At 38.9% G+C, this 26,026-nt stretch overlaps 1 protein-coding gene across 1 annotated transcript in view; it reads left to right on the forward strand.

Annotated features, from left to right (window-relative positions):
• The first annotated feature begins 3,188 nt into the window (after window positions 1-3,188).
• The window catches only part of LOC145993923 (uncharacterized), a 285,429-nt gene continuing 262,591 nt past the window's right edge, over window positions 3,189-26,026 (forward strand). Inside the window, exon 1 of the mRNA XM_083129863.1 lies at window positions 3,189-3,494. The gene's annotated coding sequence lies outside the window, so the exon portion shown is untranslated. The remainder of the gene's footprint in view (window positions 3,495-26,026) is intronic.

Genomic DNA, 26,026 nt, shown 5'->3' on the forward strand with positions numbered 1-26,026 from the left:
ACAGTAATTGTTATTATTTCTATTATTCAATTTTTATCAATTGCCTGATTGATAAATTCTGGTGACAGACATGTCTACAAATAATTCTTAAAAAAATTATCTCGTGCTAGTGGGGTAAGGGGTGGGGCCAAGGTTATTTTACAGCAGGCTAGGGCCCACCCAGTGTCTCCCAAGTGAAATTCAACTGTCTTCTGCAGTGTGCGAATTGACGGAGGGATGCCGGGGATATATCTCCGGCAAAATAAAATTATTTTTATCACTGCCAGGAATGTTTTTATCCCCCTCAAAGAAAAGTATGCAGCCTTGTGGATTAAAGGACACCAATTTGCAACTGAACAACTCTTTGAGCCGAGACATCAGGCTCTTTGCCACCTAATTCTTCATGGCACAGTACTCATGTTTTATATGTATTGAAGTGTACACAAGAAACATGTAGGTAGGTTAGACTGACGTGTGTTACTAGTTCAATAGCTCCTTTGTATATGAGTTTGGGTTTCCTTAGAATATAAATACAGTAAAACCTCGTTAATCCGGACTAATGGTTGGGATAAGTTGACCGGTTTAACGAAAGTCCGGATTAACTGAAATAACCTAAAAGAATTGTTTAGTATGGTGTATGTACAGAGCATAGGCTTAAATACACTATACAGTACAGTAAAATGTAAAGCAATACTGTACATACAATGCAACTGTTGACTTCTAGCCACATTTAAAACCTTGCATTCTGCCTTTTTTGCCTGTCCGGATTAAGCGAAGTTCGGCTTATCGGTGTCCGGATTAACGAGGTTTTACTGTATAGTGTTTCTAAATTACGCATACGTGGTATCACCTGCCAATGATTCTGTAGAACTATGTGAATGACATCATTTACCAATAGTGCCACCTAACATTAGTGACAATGATATTATGAAAGTTTTCAAGAAACTTAAACCTAATGGCAACTCTGGTATACACCAAATTCCCAATTATATATTCAAAGGTTGTAGCGCTATCTTTGCACCACTATTAAGTCACATATATAATAAATCGCTAAAGACAGGGATTTTTCCCAAAATGTGGAAAGAGAGTACGATTGTACCTATTCCAAAGAGCAAGGGTGATTATTTGTAATTTTAGACCAATCTCAATCTGTAATATTTTTAGCAAGATATTTGAACAGTTAATTTTTAATTATTTGTCTTTTAACATGAAATGTATTTTAAGTTCATCTCAGCATGGTTTGTTTCTGGAAGATCTACGAATACTAATTTATCAATACTGCTCTCAGACCTTAATCAGTCTTGTACCAATAGTAAACAAACAGATGTTAGACCTCTCCAAAGCTTTTGACAGTGTCAACCATTCAATTCTGTTAACTAAACTGGCAAACTATGGGTGTGCTCCTTTGTACTGTTCCTGGTTTAAGAGTTTCTTGTCTCGGCGAACTTTCAGAGTAAAATTTAAGTCTAGTTTCTCCATCCCTGGAAATGTGTCAAGAGGTGTTCCTCAAGGATCGCCCTTAGGGCCCTTACTATTCAATATATTTTTGAATGATATTGAATATGTTATAAAACATGCAAAATATCTTGCATACGCCGACGACATTAAATTATATTTACAAATTGATAACAATGTTTCTCATACGAAACTTCAGGATGATATTAACTCAGTTTATGATTGAGTTAATGCAAACCAATTGACCATAAATTCATTAAAATCGTCTGTGCTAACATTCTCTAGGAAAGAAAACTTCAAAATTTTAAATTATTTTATCAGTAATAATATCATCAAACATGTGAAATCCATGAAAGATCTGGGCATTATTTTGGACAGACGCTTAAAATTTGAAGACTATATTAATCACATCATAAATAAAGCAAGAAAGCAATGTACCTATATTACAAAAAAATGGAGTTGTTCAAACAACTTACAATTTCTAATTTTAATGTTTGCAACTTTTGTCAGACCTATAGTGGAATACAATATTCCGATTTGGTATTACGCATGTAGTGCTAAGATGAAACAATCAATAGAAAAAATACAAAACATATGATATTTATCACATTTATATATTACAAATTCAAGCTATTCAAATACTATTATGAGTATGATAACTTGCTGAATCACCTAGAAATAGACAGACTTGATGTCAGAGCTGAAAAGCGAATTTTATCTTATATGGAAGGAATCTTGGAGGGAAAATATATGGTACCAAAACTCCTTCGTATGATATGGCTTAAGGTGAAATCATACAATTTGAGAGGAAATAGCGAATTTTTATGTCTTGATAAGAACTACAAAAATAACAGTTATGTTCTGTATCTCATAAACAGTTATAATTCGAATACCGTGAGAGGGATATTGATAACGTTGTTAAAACAATTTCAACTTCATATATAAGGATAATTATTTAAGAACTCTTTTATAGTTCTATAGTTGAAAAATAACAATTGTATATTTTTTAATGCATTTTTAAAATTCTTGTAGTTTTAGGTTATGTTTGCTAAATATTTTGAAATGCTCTTTTGTCGAATACTGTGGTTTTGGATACCTTGTAATATGTAACCTTGTAACCCAGAAATTTTAAATCAATCAACCATGTAACATGTAATACTGGTGTATTAAGGCTGAAAAGCTGTTCTCGGCAGTTTAAAAACACTTTTAAATAAATAAAATAAAATAAATCATAAGATTTAATGACCTAAGTTAGAACCAACCACAAGGAAATAGTTAGTTTACTGACTGATAACACAAACAAATTTGCGTACACAAAAAAAAAAAAAAACTAGCTCCCAAAATGAAATCACAAGTACGCCACTGAGTGGGTATCCTCCCCCCCCCCCAAAAAAAAAGCTTAATTAGAACAGTGCCCTTATTAACATCCAAATTTCACTTTCGCAGACCACGATCTGATACAAACGCGAATGAATACAAGCTTGAAAGAGTTCTCATCAGAGGCCATATGGCCGGACAATCGGACGGCGAGCCACCATCAAGAGCAAGAGAGGTGCACTTGAAGGAAAGTCACGTGTCGTTTTCCACCCAACAGGTTTCCAAAAGGGTTTCGGGGTCTGAGGGGGAGGAGGGACCGGTTATTTCAACGACCGTCTGTCTGCCTTTCGGCTCGCAGAGAACCCGAACACGTACGGAAACGACCGAACAGAGCAGCCGAACGACTCCAGCGGAAGGGGTGAGAGTTCCCGTGGTGCACCGACCAACCAGTTGTCTGCTAGGCCTTCGATAGGCATTGTGCGGGATTCTCGACACGGTGTAGCGGCCAGTACAGAACAGGAGGAACAAAAAAGAGAGATAAATAATTCCAGAAACCATCCAGTTTTGTGTTTAGCACCGTGGTTGAGATAAAACAGTTTTGCGCGTGCCAGTTTGTGTGCAGAAGAGTTGTTTTGTTGTGATAGTGGCCAGGAGGCATTTGTTAGCGAGGAACCAGCCTGTTTGTGGAGAGGTCTTAGAACTGTGCACCTGAGAGGCAACGACCAGCGTATCAGGTTCTGAAGGTAAGTGGCTTCTTCTTATCCAAACCATCGCAGAAAGTTTTTTGATGTGCGTCGCAGATGGGAATGCGTTCCTTCTTGGTGTACTGTGCTTTTAATTGTTTATGGACCAATTAGTGGTTTCGTGCGGATGTAGATGGCTAACAATGTCCTTACCTGCAAGTGTCGTCAATATATTTGGTTGCAAGACCTAGGTATATTCTTATTTATTACCAACGCACTGTTAAAACGTCTTTAGGCCCTTGAACTAAGAAGCTGGTCTCTGTTGCATGTAGTCCCAGGCAGGCATTTATCCAGAATTTTTCTCAGGCTGTAAGTTCGTGGGTGTAAGGGCAAATTTAGAGCCAAAATTACCATAAATTGGGCCTTTTTGAAAAATTTTAGGGAGGTGTTGAGGAAATTTGCGGGGGGGGGAGCTTGTTGAGGTGTGCGGAGAAATCACTTGTCCCAGGTTAGAAACCTGTGTCATTGTGACCCGTCATCCAGGTAAAAAAACCTAGAAAATAACCAAAATGGGCAAGGGAAAACCTTGAACTGAGAACAATTCTTTCGATTGCAATTTCTTCTGTCTAGATTGTAATCTTCAAACTCCCTCAATCTCATGTGTGTTGAAAATATACATGGAGGAGGAAGATGAGATGGGGAGGGTACCCCCCACCCCAGTTGCAAATTTCTAATCCTTGTGGCCTTCTATGTTGAAAGAAGTACTCGAATGTCCACCACAAGATTTATTTCTTTCAAATACCACACTTAGCCGCATGTAATACAATCTACAAAATGGATCTCTTGATGCTTTTCAAAGAAGACGTCTCATCTCTTCGCATGATCTGTCGGCTGGATAAGGTCACGCCAGCAGGCTTTTTCGAAAGAGAGGTTTCTTTATTCTGGTTCAAAGTGTGCGAAATCCTGAACAACTTTCTTTATCCTGCCATCCAAAATTGGCTGTTTGTGGATACTGCAGTTATAAATAGAAGTGTGTACCGAGTCATTGATGAAATTTCAGCTGTAAAAGAATATATACTATATATATAGTTATTGTTTCCATGGGCGTAGCTAAGAATTTCTTTTTCTGGTAATGCCCAACCCTCGATTACAAAATGTATTGTTGAAAATTTCTTAGGGGGAAATAATACGTAATTTGCCTAGAGATTTGTTGGGGATATAACCCCAAAGATTCGATGTGAAATTACGAGAGACACTAGGAAATTACCGACACTATGCATGTTCGTTATTGCACGACGTAGTATGTACGGAAATGTGTTTAGCATGTAATTTCATCCATTTGAAAGCAATTCCGGACAATCGTTAAAAATTTTCGGTGTTGTTGAAATTAGGAAAAATATGGCACTTATGCATAGCAGGGGACACATGGAACATTTGAATGTGGTTTCAGTTAAATTTCCCCGCATATTATTATAACATAAGCCAGTCAATTAAAAAATATAAACATTTTGGAATCCAGCACCTCCAAAATCTATCAAAATATGCTACTTTTCTTTTTGTAAAATACTTCAGGGAGTATAATTTGTCCAAATGCCGGGAGGAGCGGTCTTATACCTGGCTACGTCAGTGGCAGTCTGCTTTTGAATTGCTTGTTCGATTTCGAGAGCCAAACCTTACAGAAACTTCGATTTTCCATACATAGAGTTAAACAGAGACACCAACTTAAGATACATTTTGGAGGTCAAGGTAAATTTGGGTGGGGGGGGGCAAAACTTTATATACGTAATTATACATAAAATGTGTCCTTGTACGTTAATTTGGGGGGCAGAAAGTGCCTTGTCCCCCAAAGTCACGCCTCACAGCGTGAGAAATTGACCAACTCATATACTAGCTAGCTTTCAGCTAGCTACCTAGAAAAAAATATGCAAGAAAACGAACGAAAGAGTATAGTTTTTTTTTTAATTTTTATTGAGGACACAACCAAGCGCTTGACGAACGGGGAAAAGCCAGCTTTTACGTTGTTTACGTTTAGTTAAAAAATCTGAGAATAGGTTCGATTCCTTAAGTTGCGAGCAATTCCTTGATTATCTTCATATTAGTCGTTCACGAACTTCAGTAACCAAATACGTTTTTCTAAAGACGGTGGTCGGTCATATACTTTCTAGGCGTCGTAGATAGCCAACTTTTTTCTTCTTGTACAGTAACGAATGCCTATTTCTGGATTGGTTTTGAGTCTGCTTTATGTACAGAAAGGCTAATCTGTACTGGACCTACAGTTTTAAGTGGGATCCGAAGCCACTTTGCCTCTACTGGATATCGAGCCCGGGGCGACGTTACCCATCAGGGAGGCCTGAGTTGTAAGGATTGCATTGATAGACGTTAGGGTTGTTACAACGCAGAAGTGTTCAATTCAATTCAATGGTCTTTATTCTTGGGCGAGGTTCAGCAAATGCTGATCTACCACCTAACCCGACAAAGAAAAATGTAGCAAAGTACCTAGGTACATTGTTATACATGAAGATTATAAGACACTACATAAGTAAAATAACATAAAAGAAACTATAAAGAAAAACTACTACTACACAAAGAAAATCACAAAAAGAAAACAGATGACAAAATATATACAGTGCGTGTGTGCTAATAAATGAAAAGATAATAATATACATGTATTAACTTAGTTTCGGTCCAGTTTTTCCAATAATTCACAGGAAACAGTTTTTAATCGTATGTGGTGAATAAGTAGGACTAACTTGCTCGAAGGCGTGTACAATCACCTCTACTAGAACTCCGGCAGTTTGCTTCTTTATACAGCATATTTACAGCAGATGCAATTCAACATACAAGTGTATCAATATACGCTGTATAGAACACACCATATTACTAACTTCATTGAGCCCTGTGCTGTTCCACTAAAGATGCGAAGATTCTGAAATTGAGTTCCGATCAGGCCATGGGCGTTCCTTTGTGATTGTTCGTTTTATCTGTTTTAATAATTCTCATTGCCATCTTCCCGACCTCCGTGGCGGAGTGGTTAGCACAGCACGCTACGACGTCAGAGGTCCCGGGTTCGAATTCTGTCCAGGACATGGGTGTTCTTTCTGAGTGTTTCTTCGCCAGTTTCATGTCATCTCTCATCTTCATTGTAACGATTATCCAAAACTGGCAAAAAGGCGACGCTAAATAACAAATCAACCATCTTAGATCACCCACTCCAGGAATCGAACCCGGGTCTCCTGCGTGACACCCTTACATCAGTGCTTTTCAGCAATATGGAAGACGGGTTCGACACCCGGTCGATGAACATTGCGTAGTGGTTCGGATTCCACTTCAAGCTGCAGGTCCGGTCCCGATTAGTCTTTATGTGCATAAAGTGGACGTAAAATGTCAATTCAAAGAATTCACCACATACTAAACCTTCTTTATTTGTATTTGTGTTATTTACTTTCGCTTTTCTGCCATCTTAACCAATCGCGATGATGAGGTCTAGTGTTGATTATGCGAAATTGAAGAACACTTATCTCCAGGCCGGGACTCGAACCGGGAATTTCGGTGGCGAGTCACAAAGTTGGTGACTTCGTCTTCGAGGAGTAAAGCGACAACAGCATGGATAGTCATAAATGAAATAAATATAATATGTAAATTGCAGATCTGACACGCAGAAGTTATGGCATTTGCCTACAAACCTGCTACATGGTGTGCATACATGTAGCTTTCGTACATATGTTAGGCATGACGCTCTTCAAAATCTAACTCTGTGATGCGGACTTGTTTGAAGCATGTAGAAGAGTGACATGAGAGTGTTAAGAATTTGCTACAAGTGTCCTGTCATATTATGTGCCTTGTTTATTACATTCTGCCAGTAGTGTGCTGACATATTGTGGGATTATAAACCCACCTTTTTTAGGTCTATTTTAACGTAATCCTACACGAAAATATTTATTTATATATTTGAGAAATCCTGATACAGAAAAATCGATTTTACGCCAGGAGGTCAACAGAGAAAAATGAAAACTAATAAATAAGATTCGCACACTCTATATTGGTTTGAATTGGTTTAGTTTGAGCTTCAAGTCTGCTTTTATTCACAAAGGCTAATCGGGACTGGACTTACAGTTTAAAGTTAGAACTGGGTATCGAACCCAGGACCCATTGAATACAAAGCGACTTTCTCTCTCTCTCTCTCTCTCTCTCACACACACACACACATTTATATGTGTATGTATATGTGTATATATATTATATATATAATATATACAAGCAAGAATAATAACAATAACACGTAGGGTAAAACCAATATGTATCACTCTTCATCTGCTTGATGTACGTCGTTCTAAAAACCTACTTGGATAGGTGGAAGCAGTATGCGAATTAACGGGGAGAGAATGCCGGGGATCCCCCTCCCCCCAACATTTTTTTTAACCCTGGCAAAAGAAAATTATTTTTAACCCTGCCAGGGATGTTTTTATCCCCCTCTAAGAAATGAAATTAAAAGCATACAGTTTACCATTTCTTAACCATATAACAAACAAGATTGAAAAATCATTATTTTTCATTAGTGGTCCAAGTCATCAAAGATTTCTCTGCTGAGAAGTTTGCAGCCTTATGGATAAAAATATGTCACCATTCTGCAACTGACCACCCTCACCGAGTCGAGAAACAGCAGGCTGTTTTCTACTTGAGTTCTCATGACATTGGAATAGTGCTGATATTTTTCTTGTAAGTGTTCACAAGAAACTCATAGGTAAGTTAGATGGACATTAATTAAGTTTGAACTTGGCAATAGAAATATCGTCAAGTTTTCGGTGTTCGATAGTTATTATTGTGTATGAGTTTGGGGTTTTCTTAGAATGTAAATATACTGTTTCTAAATTCCGTGTAAATGTTATAATATTTATTAAACTAGGTTAGAACTCGAAGAAAGATCTTCGAACCACAAGGCAGTAGTTTAGTTTACTGACTGGTATACAAATTCGTATACCTCACCAAAAGAAGACCTACCTCCCGTTGAGTAGACACCCTCCCTCCATCCAAAGCAAAAAGCTTAATTCGCACAGTGGGTGGAAGCCTAGAGGATCAATTAATGAAGTGTAGATGGTTTAAAACCTATAGAGAAGTGACATTTGTTCTAGGGATGGCGGTGGAGATTAGAGAAAAAGAAGTTGTTGCATTTGCTGTTGGTACCCTGGGAATCCGATGTGAAAAAGTGGCAATAGATTGTTAGTGAAAAGTTGTCCATTCATGATTCTGAAAATAAATGTTAGATCTGAAACTTGACGGTGAAGGGAAAGATCGTGAATTTAATTATTTAATTTACTATTATGCATGCTGTTGTCGTTTTACTTCTCAAAGAGTTGATAGAATTTCGTGTATGGAAAAGTTTCTAAGGGTCGACATCTATGTTTGACTATTTTCATCAAGAAATTTACCACTTTATTATCTATTCGCTTTATATTGCTGTCCTTACAGGATCCATATGCAAGAATAGGTACAACAACGCTCGTTGAGAAGTAGGTTTTGAGGGCAGAAACATATGTGATATCTGTAAATTAATCCAAGGGTTTTCATGGCTTTATAAGTTATGTAATCTATATGGTAGCTGAAGCTCAGTTTGATATCGAAAATGATTCGAAGATTTTTGTGTTGTACGAACAGAATAACTTGGTTGCATAATTTATAGGATGGTGCTTTGAAATTGGATTTGACTGGCACTGAGTTATAAGAAGGCATGACGCACCCTCCCCCTTTACGGAATTTACGGACACTCACTAGATAGTGCGTTTACTCACTTCCATTGTGCACTAACAATCCACCCTCCCCTTTTCTGTATAAACTCTTGGTCTCTTTCTCCAAACACGACGTTGTGAGAAGCACCTGCCAAAATGGAAACACCTGCGCTTTCCGAGTTCCCGCCTTCTCCATTTGAAGGAGCATTCGAAGCAATACGTAATTCACGCTTGTGGATAAATACCTCCCTTGTTAACCAGCAGGTTGTTACGTGATGAACGGCTTTCAAGCGTTAAATATTCCTATGTTCAACAAATGGTTATGACATGAGTGAAACATATCATTTCTTGTATGTCAGCGCACTGTACTGGGCTCTGCACAATTGATTTTGAAAGAAGTAGACAACGAAAACGGCTGCTCTGAGCCGCCGGTGCGATTCGGGCTGCCTTAGTAGCATTGTAGCAATTTTGGAACAAAATTAGGATGCAACGGGGAATACGGCCCTGTATCCTAATAATCTCAATATTCCGATAACTTGGATAGTTGGGATAACTGAATTTTTTATTTCTTAAAATTAAAGTTTGTTTTAATTTCACTCTATGCACCACAGGGTATCGAACCCGATGCACCTTCATTACAAGGCGACAACGTTTCATTACGTCATCGAGGAGACCCTGATAATTCACATAAAGATCCCCGTGCATATAGCACCGTGCCATGAATACACATCTAGGGGATGTGGGGGTAGGGCTTCACACATTCTCGATCTCGTCCATTTTGCGGGTAATATACCTGGTGGAGACACATAGTGGTTCGGATCCCACTTTAAACTGTAGGTCCAGTCCCAATTAGCCTTGCTGTGCATAAAGTGGACTTAAAACACCAACCAACCAATCGGCCATTTCGGAGGTGATGTGATCACCACGCTCCGACCGCCTTTACTCCCCAGTGTTTTCCCCCAGGTACACATTGATTTGAGGCAGGTTGAGCCACAGAGCCGCTTTATTGGGACAAGGCAGGACCGGTGACCTTAGATCACCCACCCCAGGAATCAAACCCGAGTCTCTCGCCTGGCAGTCAGGTGCCTTACCGACAAGATTCACATATATTGGGTAATCCGCTTTTGTCTTTACATCCATCCATCAAATCCAACATCCCAACTCTCCATTTATACGTTTTACAGATTATTACCACATTTTTTATCCGGAAATCGCATATACGGAATTGTTGAGATTCAATGCCTTGGATTGACAGACATTCCAGATGATGCAAACCAATCGGAAAATTCGAATAACCGCTTAAACCTTATTATCCGAATATCCTATAAGTATCTGTTATCTGGATAGTATGAAATCCGGATAAAATATCCGAAATCTGAATGAATTTTATAAGCATTTGGGCATATTTAATATCAGCGTGTGTGTAATGGAGGGACTCGATACTGTTTATATCATGCTCATCGGTGATTAAAATATAAACGTAGATGAACTTTTATAAAATTCCTTGCAAGAATTGAGGACAAGCCTCTGAGAATTTCTATCCTTGCTAGAAAGTTTCAGAGATGAGACATTTCTCTGCTCGTGTCCCAATCTGCCCTTGGACCATCTATTCGTGGCTCTGTGCATCGTGAGGAGAAAAGCTACAGACATCAACGGAAGTTAATCAGAAGGGAATTAAGGAGAGTCTTTTGTGAACTGAGTAATTGGGAACATTTCTTCCATTCACGACTTCTCCCGATTTCGAGGTCGGTGACAGAGAGGAAGAAAGGAGGGGAGGGGGTTGAGCTCAAAGCTCGCCGCTTGCGAGTTCCCATCCACGGTTAATTGGAACAAAAGCAGTCGCGTTTGCCTCTCCTTGAGGAGTATCGGCTGCCGAAAGAACCTGCTCGGTGGTTCGCAAGGTCCCAAGATTCCTTTCCTCGGGGTTTCGAGGGTACAAGAAATCTCCTCGCATGAATGCACTCTCCCAGGCAGCCTCCTTCCACCATTCACTGACATCCTTATCTTGCTCATGTGAATTGTTGCCTCTTGTGAATGGACTGTTCAGTTCAAAGCGCACTTGTTTGTTAGTGTTCAATACAGACCCGGATGGATATGTAGAACTCCCCCCTTTTCTCCTGTTTACCATTTCAGTTGTAGCCGGCCTCCGTGGCGGAGTGGTTAGCACAACGCGATACGACGCCAGGGATCCCGGGTTTGAATCTCGGCCTGGACCAGTGGCGGATCCAGAAGTTACAGTTGAGAGGGGTGATTTTCAGTCACGTACCTCACCTCACCAAGAAACCATTCTAACCTACACGCAATGTTCTATGTAAACACTATAAGGTACTGTGAACAGGGAGCAAAAACTTCCATATCCTAGAGATTACTGCTTTGCAAATATAGGGGTGCAGTGCTCCGGAATAGATGGTTATTGTTGTATGTTATTAACTTATTACCATAATTCCTTCCATTGTTACAGTAAACTGAACGATCTGGAGAAAAGTCAATAAAAAAAGAAAACAAAAACCTATTATCGAGGGTTCTCGGGCCCGATCACCTTTGGAGAAATATTGCACAGTGGTTCGGATCCAAATTTAAACTGTAGGTCAGTAGTGTAATTGGGCCGGTTCAAAGTCATACTTGGTACGAGCGCTTTTTTCCCCTCTTTTTTATCAATTGAATATCAGTTTTTGACATATTTTGACAATTTTTTGTCGATGTTTTAGTAAAATTTCCCTTTTTTCCCACTCATACTTGGTACGAGCCCTTTTTTTCCCTCTTTTTTTATGAATTGAATATCAGTTTTTGACAATTTTTTGTCGATGTTTTAGCGTTTAGCGATGTTTTAGTGAAATTTCCCTTTTTTTCCCACCTCGTACTTGGTACGAATGCCACGATCTTACGTGATATAACTTAACCTATCTTACGATTTTTTCTTTTTCAGTGATCCTATCATTTTTTTATTTACGCACCGAACTAACTTACATTGGACTCCGTTTGTTTTAATATTTTAAAATTTTTTCACATATTTTTTATATACCCTAAAAATGTGTTGATTTTTTTTAGTATGTGGCAATTTTTTTTTTACGATTTTTTTTTAAAACTGCTCCGTGACCCTCTCGTTCTTCACGTCGTACGCGAAGGATTTCTCTGCGACCAGGATGACGCTGCACACGGTATCCTCGGGCAACGGACTGTTGAACTCGCAGACGACCTTGATGTTGGTGCGATCGTTGACCACCACCTGCTTCCTTTTTGTGGTGTTGATGACGAACATGGGTCTGTGGGTTTTGAATTCGCTGGGCGTGTAGTACATGTCGACGTTTCCCTCCGTTACCCTCTTGTAAGCCGTGTAAGCTTCGTAAAGTTTGAGGTAATCATCTTTGGTCATGTCGAGGTTGTAATTCTCGCGCGGGAACACTTCGTTCCTGCCATTCTTGAGATAAACATTCTTGATCTTGCAGTCGTCGAATTCGCAAACAGATTTTTCCTAAGTCTTACCGTTTCCAAGATAACCCCACTTCCGTTCGCCATTTTGGATTTCCGAGCATAGGTTCTATTCATACTTTTTCTCACATATAGGTGTACGTGATGAATCACCAAACAGATTTTTCCTAAGTCTTACCGTTTCCAAGATAACCCCACTTCCGGTCGCCATTTTGGATTTCCGACCATAGGTTCTATTCATACTTTTTCTCACATATAGGTGTACGTGATGAATCACCAAACAGATTTTTCCTAAGTCTTACAGTTTCCAAGATAACCCCACTTCCGGTCGCCATTTTGGATTTCCGATCATAGGTTCTATTCATACTTTTTCTCACATATAGGTGTACATGATGAATCACCAAACAGATTTTTCCTAAGTCATGAATTGGAGGGTTCTATGACAACCTATATTAATTCTCGTAAGAGAACAGAAAACACACACAAAAAACAATACTGTGGTGACTACAACAAATAGTCTTCTTCAACCCCAATCCAACAACCCAAAAATCATCATCCTAACTAGAACCATGTAACTATCTGCCATCTGTTAGAGGTTTTGTGAACTAAGTGGTGCTTTGTTTGTGTGTAAAAAAAATGCAATGCTTTTTGCACTTGGTTATCATCACCTAACATGTTATTAATTGTTTTTTTTTAAATTAATTACAACTGAAAACTAATAATTAATATTATCTAAAGTTACTAATTAATATTATACAAGTAATTGATATTTTTTTTTTGTTCTTGTTGCTAGTGTTGGGTAATTATAGTTGTTGCAAAATATAGCTCTCGCGTATGACAGTTTCTGAGTTTTGTTGGGTATATAAGAACAATTATACACGACCTCTCTCGGTTCTCCTCCGTAGCCGTGCGTGTTAAGGCGTTCACTCGTTCTTGTCATTGTTCGTTCTACGTGTGGCCTATAGGTTCGAACCCGGTCGTGGTCGAAAGTGTGTCAGTGTGTGTATATTTACTTGTCTGTGTTGAGACTACGGATTCTGAACGGGCTTGTTTAATGTATATGTTGTTCTTGATATATATATATATATGGTGTTCATGTATATATCCAAAGCACATTGGAAACAATATTCGATCATTAGCTGCGTTCAACCACTGCTGCGGAGGAGTGACTACCCCCTGTCCCCGGGGGTCCCACCTGTCCCCGGGTTCCCCTCTGTCCCTGGACCCCTGTCCCCGGGGTCCCATTCCTGTCCCTGGGCTCGTGTTCCCGGGAGTCCCCTTCCCCTTGTCCCTGGACCCCTGTCCCCGGGGTCCTATCGCTGTCCCCGGGCTCGTGTTCCCGGTTAAGTTAGGTTAAGTTGTGTAATGTCTATGTCTATGTGTAATGTCTATATGTAATGTCTATGTCCATGTTTCTGTCTTTGTAGGGTTTTTTTTGTCCTAAGATTTTTTTTAACGCTGGACTTGGAAAATTTTCGACAGATGGGGGTCAAATTTGGTTCCATGACAACCTATGTTCATTTTGTTAGGAGATCAAAGAGGACACCGAGACTCGACCAACGCGCTAAACCCGACCTCTCTACGACTATTTGTTCAAAAGTTACGAGTGATCAAAGTTTTGGGAGGTGGGCTAACTTCTTACCCCTTGACCCCAGGACCACCAAAACTTGGTACACGTATTCTCCACCTCCAAAGTCGACATGGGGGTAGCTTCGCTACCGGGATGGGGGTGTTTTTCGAGTTATTTTTTCGAAACTTTTACCATTTTCGAGATATTTGCAAATTTAAGATTTTTTAACACAGGACTTGGAAAATTTTCGATTGATGAAAAAAATTGGTTCCATGACAACCTATGTTTATTTTGGTGTGGGAGGACAGAGGACACCGAGACTTGACCGACACACTAAACCCGACCTCTCTACGACTATTCGTTCAAAAGTTACGAGTGATCAAAGTTTTTGCGAGGGGGTGGGCTAACTTCTTACCCCTTGACCCCAGGACCACCAAAACTTGGTACACGTATTCTACACCTCCAAAATCGACAGGAGGTATCTAACGATACCGTATGGGGGTGTTTTTGGATATATTTTTTCGATAACTCTTACCATTTTCGAGATATTTGCAATTTTAGATTTTTTTTCAACGCTGTGAACTTAGAAAATTTTCGATTGATGAAAAAAAAAATTGGTTCCATGACGACCTGGTATGGGTGGAGAGAGGACACCGAGACTCGATGAACTAAGTGGTGCTTTGTTTGTGTGTACAATGCTTTTTGCACTTGGTTATCATCACCTAACATGTTATTAATTGTTTTTTTAAAATTAATTACAACTGAAAACTAATAATTAATATTATCTAAAGTTACTAATTAATATTATACAAGTAATTGATATAATTTTTTTGTTCTTGTTGCTAGTGTTGGGTAATTATAATTGTTGCAAAATATATAGCTCTCGCGTATGACAGTTTCTGAGTTTTGTATATTAGAGCGCTCTTTTAATGATTTGCCTATAACTGCATACAGGCAGCCGTAAATTTAGCATAAAATATCCTGATCCTGTTTATACTAGCATGTGCGACGTTTGTTATGGTGGGCTCATTGGGGGAAATGTGATTCTCCCATGATGTCATCTGACTTACTAGCATATGCGATACGAAGAACAGGTGTGTATGTGGCTTACTAGGATTAGGCTCATGGTAATGAGGTCCTAGTAGCTGAAACGTTGTCGGGGTATTTTGCATTTTTTTTTATTACGTGCTAAACTACACGAGAGCCTCTACGTGATTTCTAACTCTTCTCGCAGATTAGTATTACGTCGCTTTGGATAACCGTATTTAAATGAAATTGGTGACATTTGAAAGAAAAACTCAAATATTTTATTTTACAACCCGTAGACATTGAATGTGCCCCCCCTCCCCACGAGTGCCCCTGCAGACATCAAGGCGACATTCCCATTCATGCCACACACGCTCCAACATGGACTGGATTGCAGAAGTGATGCGAATTTGCGGTTCTTGCAGGTTTTGAGGCAATGGCGACCAATTGTCATCTTTTCCGGCACGTCCAATCCAAGCCGTTCATTCTGATGTTTCCGAACATGTAAATGCCAGTGAGGAGGTGAAAAATAAATTTATTGCCTTCATTTTCTTCCAATTGTGGAAATAAGCATTCAGTGAGCATGTCAACATAAGCTGGACCTTTCACAGTAGCCGCTCGAAAGAAAAATGACTTGACGTTTCGATACTCGTTCATTGTTGATATTGGTGTCCATTGTTGACATGCACAAAAAATATTTGAGTTTTTTTTCTTTCAAATGTCACCAATTTTATTTAAATACGATTATCCAAAGCGACGTAATACCACTTTAAAGTATGACAGTATATTTATGGACACGGTGTACTATTTTCCTCCGAGTTTGCCTTTCGGTCTTCCATCAGAAGAAATGCTTGTAATTAATATCACATAGTGCCATTTTTTACTTATTTTTTTTGTCAATTTGATATTTACTTTTATGTTGTTTCGTTACTCTTAATTTTTTTTACTTATTATTATTGCTTTCTCGTTGTTGACAATTTCAGTGTAAAATGGCCACCTGTGCTGTATCTGGAATTTTCTCAATAAATAAATATGTCAAATTCATAAATTGATTTGTTTAATATGGAATAAAGAAGAAAAAACCTTCAACAGTGGAAAGAATCCATAATTGTTCCTGTGTTTAAAAAAAAAGATGATAAAATGAACTGAAATAATTACCGTGGAATTTTTCTCTACTCTCAACAAAATATAAAAATATTATCTCATATTCTTTTAGCAAGACTAACCCCATATGCTAATGAAAATATATGTGATTATCAATGTGGATTTAAACGTAACAAACCAAATTTTTCACATCAGACAGACACTTCAGAAAAGTGGGAATATAATCAAAATGTCCATCCATTTAAAAAAAAACATATGATTCCGTCAAAAGAGGTAAAATATATTATCTATTTAGAATCTTGTTAATATGTCTGACAATGTACAATTCATGATAGGTTATATAAAAAAAGATGCAACATATCCAATGCTCTTTAATTTTTGCCTTAGAATATGCTATTAGGAAGGTAAAAGAAACTAACGAAGTACTAAAATTAAACGATGTGACTCAACTGTTAGCATATGCAGATGATGTAAATACAATTAAGAATAATGCTTAAATATTTTTCAAAGCAGCTAAGGAAGTTAGCAAAGAGAAAATTACAGGCCGAAACCAAGTGATAATTACTCGTTTGAACCAGTTTCCAATGGGAGTAATACTAACAAATGAAAATTATATTAAAGAGGAAATGAAAAGAATGCTTAATTCGGAAAATGCATGCTATTTTTTCTCTGTCTCCTCGTTTAATATCTAAGAAACTAAAACTTAAAATATACAAAACAGTAATTTTGCCTATGGATGCGAAAACTTGATCCCTTGAAGATAAGTTGAGAGTATTTGAAAATAAGATCCTTAGGAAAATATTTCAGCCTAAAAGGGGTGAAGAAACAAGTGAATGAAGGAGGTTACATAATTTAGAAGTATATAATTTATATTTATTTCCAAATATTATTAGATTGATGATTAAATCACGAAGACTTAGGTGGGCACGAATGAGAAAGGAAAAAAAAAAAGAAGAGTTTACAGGATTCTTGTTGGGAAACCTGATGGTAAGAGAACAAAACGAAGATGGACCTAAAAGAAATCGGTAAAGATGGAATAGAATGTATATAAATCTTGCTCAGGATAATTACAAATGGAAAACCCATATTGCTGCAGCGATGAACTTTCGGATTCAAGAAGGCTAGAGAGTTTGTTAGTTAATTAGTATACAATGTAATATTTCAGAAACCAAAAGGCAGCAACATGGTATTCATATTGACAAGGGAATTCCTACAAAACTCATTTCCCTCGTGAGTTTACCAATAGCACTTACATCCTGTTTTACTTCAAATCTTCAATTATGCGATGCAAAGAAGAGAAGAATTTCCTTCACTTGATAACATGAGTTTGTGCGTTGAAAGAAAAAATAGAAATGTTAATTAAAGAGCTGTGCTCAAAAAACCAAAGAAACACGCTTTTGACTGACGAGCGGGAAACATATTAGAAATCAAGGACGGAAAATATGGACAGCGAATGCATGCTTCAGAGGAGAGGGGATATTCAAAAGGAGGTGGAACACAGTAAAGCTCTTCCATGATAATTTTTGCTTTCTGATTATAAACGCTGTTGTAATTATTATTATCATCATTGAATGGTTAATTAGGTGCTCGGTTTACGCTGTCCCTCCGAATGAAAGATGGAATATATACAAGCCTGCGCCTCCTACATTCATCGTGGATATGAGAATGAATCGCGAAATGAGACGAACCGGAAACTTCCAATAATTTTATTATTTTTACAAGTAGAATATGCTTCGTTAAGGAGGTCAAATGACAAGTTCCGTAATTGGATTGCTATTCTCTTTATAACTTGTTAATTTTATTACGAACGAAAAAGAATGCATGGCACTTAATGCTGTGATATTATTGATCAGATCATCGTTTATCTTGTCCGCATCGATTAATTTCCTTATGTTCTTCTTCTTCGTCTTCTCGTTTTCGTCCAGAGTCGCGCGCTTACTGGAACGTTAAAGGACAGGGGGGACCCCCGGGGACAGGGGGTAGTCACTCCTCCGCAGCAGTGGTTGAACGCAGCTAATGATCGAATATTGGAGATGATTACCTCAAACTTTACGAAGCTTACACGGCTTAAAAGAGGGTAACGGAGGGAAACGTCGACATGTACTACACGCCCAGCGAATTCAAAACCCACAGACCCATGTTCGTCATCAACACCACAAAAAGGAAGCAGGTGGTGGTCAACGATCGCACCAACATCAAGGTCGTCTGCGAGTTCAACAGTCCGTTGCCCGAGGATACCGTGTGCAGCGTCATCCTGGTCGCAGAGAAATCCTTCGCGTACGACGTGAAGAACGAGATGGTCACGGAGCAGTTTTAAAAAAAAAATCGTAAAAAAAAAATTGCCACATACTAAAAAAAAACCAACACATTTTTAGGGTATATAAAAAATATGTGAAAAAATTTTAAAATATTAAAACAAACGGAGTCCAATGTAAGTTAGTTCGGTGCGTAAATAAAAAAAATGATAGGATCACTGAAAAAGAAAAAATCGTAAGATAGGTTAAGTTATATCACGTAAGATCGTGGCATTCGTACCAAGTACGAGGTGGGAAAAAAGGGAAATTTCACTAAAACATCGCTAAACGCTAAAACATCGACAAAAAATTGTCAAATATGTCAAAAACTGATATTCAATTCATAAAAAAAGAGGGAAAAAAGGGCTCGTACCAAGTATGAGTGGGGAAAAAAGGGAAATTTTACTAAAACATCGCTAAACGCTAAAACATCTACAAAAAATTGTCAAAATATGTCAAAAACTGATATTCAATTGATAAAAAAAGAGGGAAAAAAAGCGCTCGTACCAAGTATGACTTTGAACCGGCCCAATTACACTACTTAGGTCCATTTCCGATTAGCCAAGCGCATAAAGTGGATTTATATCAAACATTAAAAAAATTCTAAAGCCTGTTAAACGAAAGACAGAGTATTTGAGTCTTCAAAAATATTAGGCGTAATAACATGCCCTAACATCTGACAGTTGGGAGGAGCGATCGCCCCTTTCGCCCTCCCCGTGGATCCGCGCCTGGCCTGGACATGGTTGTGAGTGTCCCTTCATCAATTTCATCACTCATCCTCATCTTCGTGATTAGCCAAACGTGGCAGAAAAACGAAGTGAAATAAGCAAAATCAATCAATCGTTGATTTCAAACGTATTATTTTTCCATTTCGGGTCCTTTTTATGTTTCAATATCAAAGTTTTTTTTCTTTTTGTACTTTCTTATTTACTTCACTTTTATAGCTCTATAAGTTGATCATTACGATCAGAATTGGTAATGAATTGATGTACACCAAGGATCCAAACTATTTTTCTGAGCCACTGGTAAGAAGCACTTTTTGCAGTAGGCCTATTTACATTGAAGATAATGTATAACATACTGAATTCAGTTTTGCAAGAACTAAGTTGGGCCACGTGATAAAATCACAGCAGGCCGAATACGACCTGCGGGCGTGTTCCCCTCAACCAGGATTCGAACTTGAGACCCATACTACTCTAACCACTCCACAATGAAGACTGTCAGGTAAACCGGTAATAATATCCGGTGTCGTCAGATTAATAAGTTTGTTGTATTGTGTTTCCGGACGTAACTTTTTTATTACAGTTGCCTCCTACTTCCGTGCCTGACTCACAGCGATGTAAACTAATAGTACAATTTAGATAACCAACACAAATACGTAACAGAGAGAGCGAGAGAGAGAGAGAGAACAATTCTCACAAGAAAATCAAACCAGGCCTCCGATCATTGCAACACGATACGCCAACCGTAGGAATAGAAACCCGGTAGGGTGTTTCGCTGCTTGTTTTGAGCATTATGTTATTTATGCTTTTTCTCATGAATGCTCAACCTTGATGTAATGTTTTATGACGATGAACGCACGTTCTAACATGTAACTAGGTTGCATTTGATAAGGAAATTCCACACCCATGTAACAAGCAACAAGTTACACGCGACACGGGGCTTCACACCGAAATAACAAGCGACGACACAATGACGAACAATACAGATTAAGACACTTCAGTCTGAGTTCGATACCCGGTGGGCTGGCCTCTGTGGCGGAGTGTTTAGCAAAGCGTGCTACGACACCGATGGTGCCGGGTTCGAATCCCGGCCTGGGCATTGGTGTTCTTTGTGAATGTCTCTTCAACAATTTCATCACTCATCCTCATCTTCGCGATTAACCAAAAGTAGACGAAGAGCGATTTTATACACTGAAGCATCTTATCACATTGACTATGGCAAGATGCAAATTGAACCAAGTTTAATAGTCATTATGTATTTCAGTATCAATTATCGGAAATCTCAGACAAATTCCAATTTTTCGTCCACCTGGTTCATTGGACAGAAAAGCCTCTCAATCTAAAGTAATTACTAGTAATGGGATTTCTTGGCTACGCCTCCGCTGCTTGAAGATCTGAAACTGGTTGTTGATTTCTTGTATACCCATAGATCACTTCGCGCCTGGTGTCGTGAGTGCAGCTCTAACATGTTTATATTTGAACATTAGAGATCGAGCAGTGTGGCTGGGTATAACTCCACCATTCATGATGCCGTCGTCTGCCTCTGGAAAAGTATGGCATGCAGTGAGTGGTCCAAGAACTGGTTCTGCAAAGGAGACTTGCCTCAGAACAAGTTTCAAACGCGCTAAGTACTGGTCGGGGGGAGAAGAGGCTGCAACATACTCAGCTGCACGCACACAAGCGAGCGTATTCATTTACGAGGAACGCAGGAGCTGAAAATGAGGGGTCAGGCATCGCACATCTGTTACACTCCTTCAGAATTCCACCTCCTCGTGTTATTTTCCGAGAAACGATACAAATTCCTTCAATGAGTTGTCTGTCTTTTTTTTTTTTATCATTCCAGCTAAATGAATGTACGAATGTACAGCGAGTCACAAAGACATGTGTGAATATACAACTTTGTACGTGACACATGTATCCGCTTTTACGTCATAAAAATCTAATCCTTGAGAAACAAGACGCAATCTTTAGTTTCCCAGGAGTAAAGAGAGGGGTCTTACTCATAACACCAGCAACAACCAACATCGTGCTCTGACGTCAGTGCAGAATGCCTTCGTTGTTATGTTTGGCTTGTTAGGTTTATTTCTCTTAGCATAAATTATGCCTTTATGGTCAAGCCTAGATAAAATGGCAAGTGTATTTATGCTAGGAGAACTAAACCTAACGAGCCTAACCTAACAACGAAGGCACTGACGTCAGAGCACGACGTTGGTTGTTTCTTGTATGTTATGCTGATGATGACGGTTCTTGTGAGATCCGTAAAGAGAGAGGGCGTCCAGGTAGAGGAGTGACGTCATGGGACTTGCAGGTACGAGGTACCTAGCGGTTCCGGCCCTCACTCTCCTCCGATGTAGACTATTTTGTAAATTTTGAATTTTTCATTTGTTGAAAAATTGTAAAAGGGTTTAATAGTCTCATTTACACATGTTACAGAGTAGTTTCCACTGCTATTAAATAGTTACTTTATTCTTGTTAATATCTTGAATTTAGTAATTATTTAACTCTAACTCTGCCATATTGATTGATTGAGTTGGTGTTTTAAGTCCACTTTATGCACAGTAAGGGTAATTGGGACTGGACCTACAGTTTAAAGTTGGATCCGAACCACTATGTGCCTCAACGGGTATCGAACCCGGGACCCCTTGAATACAATGCAACGACGACTAACTCTGCCATACAGAGGGATGTAAGATGTGACTCTATCTGAAGGTACTTGACCTATCTTCCACGTAGTACACCCTGAGCTGCATTTTACAGGCTGGATATGGCGCTTGAACCTGATAACCAGTGTAATTCTCCGTGACACTTGTGTTCATGTGATTGCACCTTCCCAGCGAAGGCGATTGGGGGGGAAGCGAGGGGGCAGCTGCCCCCCCCCACTTTTCGCCACTTTTGCCCCCGCACTATGGTAAATCATATATACAAAGAGAAATATACTGTGTTTGGCCCCCAGTTTTGGCACCTTATCCTTCCCGGTTTTGGAACCCAATCGCCGCCACTGACCTTCCTCCATCTCATCACCGAAGTTCCGGGTTCGAATCCCAATTTCATCATCACCCATCCTCGTCGTCGCGATGAGCCAAAAGTGGCTGAAAATCGACGTAAAATAAAATCACAAAGTTCGTTAGGTTTTCTCAAACTGCATTATTCTTATTTACGTCACACTTCTGCACCAAGACTAACCGTGGAAATGAAGATGAATGGTGAATCATCAATGAAGAAGGAGCAAATAGAACGAATCGACTGTGCCTTATCCGGTATTTTAATGACTAACGATGCCTTGAAATCAAAAGATCCCTGGCTCAAACCCCGATGGAAGCACAGTGGTTCCATTTGCTCTGTAGGTCCCGTTCCGATTAGCCGATATGTACATAATGTTAACGTCAGCTTGTTTTCTTGCCCTGGGTTTGAATTTAGGAACTTTGGGCTTTCTAACGTGCTACGCCATACCTATCTCAGTTGCTTCAAGTCTGAATGTCAGATTATTGCGGGGTTGAGGGAAGTGTGGCCTCCACGTGGACCTTCTTGTGTTTTTTGCTTCAGTGTACGTTTTCGCGGCGCCTTCCTCAATGTCAGAGTATTCTAGATATCCGCACAGAAGCATTACTTCATTCTACGTGCCTCGATTTCAGCTGGTTCGAAGGTCTGTGAACGGACTGTTGAAGTTTGATTCCTATCGAGGGTCGGCCTCTCTCTTCCAGTTGATGTCATCCTTCTCTTGCAAGTTCCTCCGTATCCTTTGCCTCCGGACTTTCGCCATTGATTGGCTTGCAGTTTGCAAGGTCCTTCAAGGACGAAATCTGAATCACAGGGAGAGAGAGAGAACTAATGGGCACCTTGCACTTTCACCACTCACTTCAGCCTTCACCTGGAGGGAATATCTAACTAATTTCTCCATAGTGATGGCCTCAAACTCTGGATAATACTGATAATCCGGGTAACTGGATTATCCAGATATTCAGATAATCCGTGTATGCAGATCGCTATTTACTTTTTCAAGTTCATTTGCTCGCATGTGCCGATTGTAATTACCTCAGACTGGGTTTTAACCTTCCCAACGATTTGTCATCTATGTTGGGAGACGATGACAGTGTTTTAGCCAACGTTTTAGGATTTTTGAGAAGAGCAGATCTCTTCCGTTGTTTCAGAGCTAGTTTTAAACCATCCTTACATTTTTTAATGTGTTGCTCTTGTTCTGTGCAGGTCCATTTACAACTTGCATTCTTACCTTTCTCTAGGGGTTTTTACACCCATTTTTTTAAAAAAAAATGAGATAAGGGTTTTAAATAAGGAGACCTTCCCTGCATAAACTGGAGGGTTCAAAATGGAAATACGTGAGGACGCACAAAAAAAAATTTAAATCAATCAAGTTCAGTATTTTTTTTCTGGTAAGAATGGTTTCTGAAACGAAGTAACCAAATAAAGGTTCAATATCCTTGCAGAAATTACCCACATTGAAAATAAGCAAACAAACGTGGTAAATATAGTGAACTTAGAAATGCAGATTTTTTTTTAAGGTAAACATTTGAAGAATTAGCTGAGAATCCGTGAACGGATAAACGAACAGTTTGCGTGACGGATTTATTGATAATCCTTCCGCAAGAAACACCAACATGACAAATAAAAGAATACGCGGAGAAGCTGTAAAAGAGGTACACGATATAACTGTCAGGATAATGCACATACGTATTTAGATAGTTCAGATATCCGGATATTTCGGATAATCCGAATCCGTGTAATGAATAAATTTCCGAATAGGTCCGGATAGAAAATTATCGGATATCCAAATAAATTTTATACGGATTTGGTTAACCTTAATTTCCACTTACCCGATCCATACTTCCTGCGACTCATCTATAAGAGAGATTAAAGAAGCCGATATCGTACTGCCTCTTGAAAAAAATAATATTATTAACACGATGGTTTAATGTACATAATTAATTGATTTTGTTAATCGCGACGATAGGGATGAATGGTGATATGATGAAATGGATGAAGAGACACAGCACAAGATCATCAGAGGATTATACTGGCTGTAGGTCTAGACGCCAGAGCTTCGTAAGTCTTCAAAATGCAGTCCAAGGTGTATTAAGTTGAGTTTTTAAGTTCACTTGCATGCACAGATAGGCTTATCGGAACTGGGCCTACAGTTTAAAATGGGATCCTAATCACAGTATGCCTCCACCAGATAGTATAGAGCCCGGGACTACCTGATTACAAGGCGACGACGTTACCACTACGCCATCGGGGAGAATTGGAAAATATATTGACATTTGTCTTGAGAAAGACACTCCTTTTCACTGTACAAGACGTTTAAAAAACACACGATATCTGTCTTTAAGAGGATGAAAGAGCTTGAATTTCATATATAAGTCAGGTAACTTAAAATTTCCATGCAATTTTTATATTTTTCATGAAATTTCTTTTTTCACCGAAAATATTACCTAAAATTCCTGCGCTGAGGGAAATTTTCCTACATGTAGCAAAGTTCTGAGGCTCCTCTTTAAGCCGTAACAACCGTGATTCCCAATGAATAGCGGTACGTCAACAAAACATTCTCTTTTCTTGTACCGACTGTCACTTTTTTGCTGCATTTGTCTTAATGTCGGAAATGCATGACTTTAAATTAGCAAAGAGCGTAACAAAAATAATGCGCAATTATTGCTTTTTAACGGCTTTTCAAACGTAACATAATTCGTCTTTTTTTCCTTTTGGACAAAAAGTAGGTTAAACGAAAACAAAGGCATGCTTGTAGATCTTCACTGTAAAGTATTTAGGTATTTCTCAAGAGTACTACTCTCGTCTGGCTTGGCTGTATTGCAATAGGTGGAGTGGCGTTAATTATGGAGTTAAGATCGTAAAATTGTACGCGTACTCTTAATTATATAGCCAGCTCGGGCGTCGTCCAGCTACTCCTCCGCCGGCCACCAAAATTGATGTTCCACGAAGGAAATTCCTAGAAATTTGGTCGCTGGAAGGGAGTAGTTTGGAGGGAGCGTTTGTAGACTGATCACGACTTCTATCAAATATACCCTACTACAAAGCACAGAAGAGTGTGTGGACAAAATTAAAATAAAATTTATAATGTATGAAGCATTATATAAGTCCTTGCTGCGAGCAACCCCATGTTCGACCCCCGGTGAGGTTCACTTCTTTGAGGTCGGTACAGGATCGTAATAACTAGAGCCTGAAAGTTCAGACATTTATAATGTGGAAAATAGGCACCAAGATAAAAGAAGTAGGCATAATAAACTGATAAAAGTAGCAAATTCCAAGTTAATTCATTTAAGAAGTTAAAATCTACATGGAAATAATGTTTTTATTTTCCTTTGTTGCCCTGATTGTACATAACCACTAGTTTTTTAAATTTATTTTCCGCAATCATAGAAATTCTGTCAGAAAGAATGATTTTTCATAACATAACATGATCTCTCTATACTTCGACAGAAGTAATTGGAGCATACACGGTTTAATTGTACAGACTATTGTAGCTGGATTCATATCGTAAAGAAAATAATTTACATCTTTAAGAGTATCACATATTGTTTTCAATTTTTCAAATTCCATATTTCTACTCATCACACGCTTGCACTTTACTGCAACAGCTAACTTTTTCCTCCTGGCCCTTCCATCAGCTGCACCGATTCCTCGAAGACTTTCATGGATGCTGTAAGAGTTTCGCCCCTTTTTTCCAGCTTTGTAATTGTCTCTGGCAACACCATAA

This window comes from Lepisma saccharinum, chromosome 10 (genome assembly GCF_977018435.1).
Source record: "Lepisma saccharinum chromosome 10, izLepSacc3.1, whole genome shotgun sequence".
Lineage (NCBI taxonomy): Eukaryota > Metazoa > Arthropoda > Insecta > Zygentoma > Lepismatidae > Lepisma > Lepisma saccharinum.